Source organism: Mus caroli, chromosome 3 (genome assembly GCF_900094665.2).
Source record: "Mus caroli chromosome 3, CAROLI_EIJ_v1.1, whole genome shotgun sequence".
Taxonomy (NCBI): Eukaryota; Metazoa; Chordata; class Mammalia; order Rodentia; family Muridae; genus Mus; species Mus caroli.
Window position 1 is genome coordinate 2748383 of NC_034572.1, and position 4365 is coordinate 2752747.

Consider the following 4365-nt stretch of genomic DNA (forward strand, 5'->3'; position numbering starts at 1 on the left):
ACAGCACTTAACAGAATAATAAAGAGTATCATGTATCATCTTTTACTGCTGTAGTTATAAGCAATTTATATACAGATGTGTAGGACAAACCTTTCTTTAAAAAAAAGTATGAGAAAATGTGCCAGAATTCTAAATTATCTAGACAAAACACAGTTTTACTGAATAGAGCCACAAGGTTTCTTTGTCTAAAAGCAAATGATAGGGACAACCTGTGATAGTGACTGATCATGAAAGAAACCCCAGGAGATCAGAGCTCTATAAAAGATCTTAGAGGAAGTCATTATGCTGTTGAGGGAATAAAAAAGAAAAAAAGAACTTAGGCTAGAAAGTTGTGAAATGTTGTCAGTATAGGTCATCTTTGTAATTATCTGACATCTTCAGGCAGAGTCACTATTTGATCAAAAGGATGAATCATTACAAATATTGATCTAGGCCAAGACATTTGAAATAATTAGTTTACTAACACAACAAAAATTTAAACTTAACTTATACAATAACTTTAGTGTAGTTTTGTAGTAAATAACAAAGAAATTATTTATAGATTTTGGTAATGTGTTAAGTGTAGAAATGACTGTGTTTAAAATGAAGTCACACCATCTGAATGTCACAATATAAAATCCATAAGATGGTTGATATTTATAATTAAGTTCATTAACATTACAATTACAATTAGCTAGGATGAAGAATTGTTTTGGCCTAAAAATATAGAAAACTAATATACTTTTATTATACAGGAAAAGATAATATAATGGCGTACTTATTCATAAGAATATTGTGATTATAGTGATAGTGATAGTTCAGCCAACAAATATGATTAAATTCAAGCTATATTAATTAAAATTTGGTATGAGTTGAGTTTAGAAAACTTTAAGAAGTTGGTACATAGTCTATGGACCTAGAACATTGGTAAAACATTCATAGATGATGAGGTAAAAGAGTCCTGAATGCAATGCATTATAAGAAATGGAAATGATGACATTTTGAACTGAAAAGTCCTGGATTGGTGTTCTAACCAATATGTAACACATGCCCCCTTGTCTTTTATATTATGGCCCTTGATATTGACATAGAGGACACAAAAATCACGAACTTCTAGGAAACCAAGAACTTCCAGAAAGTTCTTATGGTGCAAACAACTAAAGAGGAGAGATAGAATTTAAGAATGTACAAATGAAGAGATCAAAGGAAGAGGGAGAAGGGAAGAGGGGAAGGCTTTAGTAGTGGAATACAGCTAAAGGTGAGGTCTGGACACACAGTGCTATCAAGAATTGATACTGAGGCAAGTAGTCTTCTTGAACTCAGTAGATCATAGCTATTAGAAGTGAAAATAAATATAGAGATAGTGTTTGTCATGTGTCACAGGTTTCCTAGGAAGACAAAACACACATATCTGCTCTTCTCATATGGGTACCAAAGAAACGACTAGACTATAAGCACTACCAAAGTCCAACCCATTGAAACAAAGAGTTTTGTCCCAGTTACCTATAGTAATATGGGTAAGGGGTTATTTACAAGAGTAGAAGTGATTCAAAGAGACACGAATCATCAAAACCCTCCCCAGTAAAACTGACAGCTCCCCAAACCAGCGCAGCCTGTTGAATGCTGTTCTTTCCAGGCATTGTTCAGTCTGCTTTGCATCCCGTGTTCTCTGAGAGTGACTCAGACAGTCTACCATTTATACATTGTTGGTTTGTAGAGAGTTTTAGCAGTCAGTTTCAGCGATTTCCTCAAGTTTGTTTGAGTTGTGTACTTTCTAACCTAAGCAACAACATTTTAGTCTTTCCTATCCCTTTAGAACATCACTGTTCCTTGTAACAAGTTGTCTTAAGACATTTTCCTCCAAAAAGGCAGATTTAACCTTACTGAATACTGCTGCACAACATTCTAGAGATAGAGGCAAAATAGTGTCACTTAGTTGAAACAGAGGCAGTGATTGAGGTTCCAAAAAAGTCAAATCAATTTCAACCAAATACTCAGTAGTTTTTTGTACACATCAAGAATGACTGGCCATGTTTTTCATTACTGTACTATTATTATAATATTAAATAATTTGAGGGTTTAATTTCCAAATATCTGTGTTGAAATTCTGGCTTCATCATGCATCTGACTGGAGAAAATGTCATTTCCTCGGTAAATGTGGATAATGCTCATCTATTTAATATTTTTGAGATGAACAAAATAATTTTTTGGGTGCAGTGAACTTGATTGATTGTATTCAAGAAAGTAGGGAGGACTCCCTAGGCCCCTCCTGTTATTATGGGGGTCTGGAATGGGAATTGTGAGGGAGATGCTCAGTGTTGGGGGCCGAGTTGGGATAGGGACTCCTCAGCAAACAAGAGCCTGTCTCTTGCTCTCCATGTCCTTCCTGGGGTCCAGGGTTTCTTACTCCTTGGAGGCCATGTAACCATGAGGTCCACCACCCTGTTTCTGTAGCCGTATTTACTGTCATACCAGGAAATGAGCTTGACAAAGTTGTCATTGAGAGAAATGCCAGCCCCAGCATCAAAAGTGGAAGAGTGAGAGTTGCTGCTGAAGTCTCAGGAGACAACCTGATCCTCAGTGTAGCCCAGGATGCCCTTCAGAGGGCCCTTAGATGCCTGCTTCATCACCGTCTCTATGTCTTCATACTTGGCAGGTTTTCTCCAGGCGGCATGTCAGATCCACAATAGACATATTGGGAATAGGAACACGGAAGGCCATGCCAATGAGCTTCCCTTTCAGTTCGGGGATGACCTTGCTCACAGCCTTGGCAGCACCAGTGGATGCAGGGAGGATGTTCTGGACAGCCCCACGGCCATCACACCACAGCTTTCCAGAGGGACCACTCACAGTCTTCTGAGTGGCAGTAATGGAGTGGATCATGGTCATTAACTCTTCCATGATGCCAAAGTTATCATGGATGACCTTGGCTATGGGAGCTAAGCAGTTGGTGGTGCAGGATGCATTACTTATGGAGGCATCATCAGAAGGGGCAGAGATGATGACCCTATTAGCTCCATCCTTCAGGTGGGTCCTGACCTCTCCATGGTGGTGAAGATGCCAGTAGACTCCAAGACATACATACTCAGCACCGGTATCACCGCATTTGACGTTAATTAGATCTCACTCCTGGAAGATGGTGATGGGCTTCCCGTTGATGACAAGTTTCCCATTCTCGGCCTTGACTGTGCCGTTGAATTTGCCATGTGTGGAGACATAAATGAACATGTAGACCATGTAGTTGAGGTCAATGAAGGGGTCTTCGATGGCAGCAATCTCCACTTTGCCATGTGGAGAGCAGACGGCAGCCCTTGTAACCCAGCGCCCAATAAGACCAAATCCATTCACAGCGACCTTCACCATTTTGTTTACCGGATAAGACTGGCCCTGCACAAGAAGATGCATCTGTCTCTGGAACAGGGAGGGGCAGAGAGCCTAATAAAAGAAAATTTTAATTGGATATTTTCTTTATTTACATTTCAAATGTTATCCCCTTTTCTGGTTTCCCCTCTGAAAAACACCCTCCTTCTATCTTTTTCCCCCTGCCCCTGCTCACCAACCCACCTACTCCTGCTTCCTGGCTCTGGCATTCCCCTACATTTGGGCATAGGGCCTTCATAGGACAAAGGGCCTCTCCTCCCATTGATGTCTAACTAGGACGTCCTCTGCTGCAGATGCAGCTGGAGCCATGGGTCCCACCATATGTGCTCTTTGGTTGGTGGTTCAGTCCCTGCAAGCTCTTGGAGTACTGGTTAGTTCATATTGTTGTTACTTCTATTATATGGCTGCAAACCCCTTCAGCTTCTTAGGTCCTTTCTCTTGCTCCTTCATTGGGGAACCTCTGCTCAGTCCAATGGATGGCTGTGAACATCCACCTCTGTACTTGTCAGGCACTGGCAGAGCCTCTCAGGAAAGAGGTATAACAGGCTCCTGTCAGCAAGCACTTGTTGGCATCCACACAGTGTCTGGATTTGTTGATTGTAAATGGGTTGGATCCCCAGGTGAGTCAGTCTCTAGATGGTCATTTCTTCAGTCTCTATGAACATTACGTAGTCAAAATGGAAACTGCACTCAGATACTCCTCCCTGTCTTTGTCTTGGAAGAACCTGATGCCCAAGATGGTATGAGCTTCCACCAGACAATCATGAAGCAATGCTGTTAATTTGTCAATAAAGATAAGGAAAGCATAAAGATGAATAATCCTACTTGTTCTTAAAGGGACTGGCCTCTATGTTCATCTATTTTATCAATTTAAAAATCCTCTGTGATCCATCAATTGATAGCTGCCAGCTTAATTTAATGTTATAAACATCTGACTATTCACTACTTTTGAGATTTTTAACCTACACTAATTATTCAATAAAGGATAAAATTGGGGTTTAGAAA

At 40.2% G+C, this 4365-nt stretch overlaps 1 pseudogene; it reads right to left on the bottom strand.

Moving 5' to 3' along the window:
* Window positions 1-2382: 2382 nt before the first annotated feature.
* Window positions 2383-3342, bottom strand: LOC110290629 (annotated as a pseudogene).
* Between the last annotated feature and the right edge of the window lie 1023 nt (window positions 3343-4365).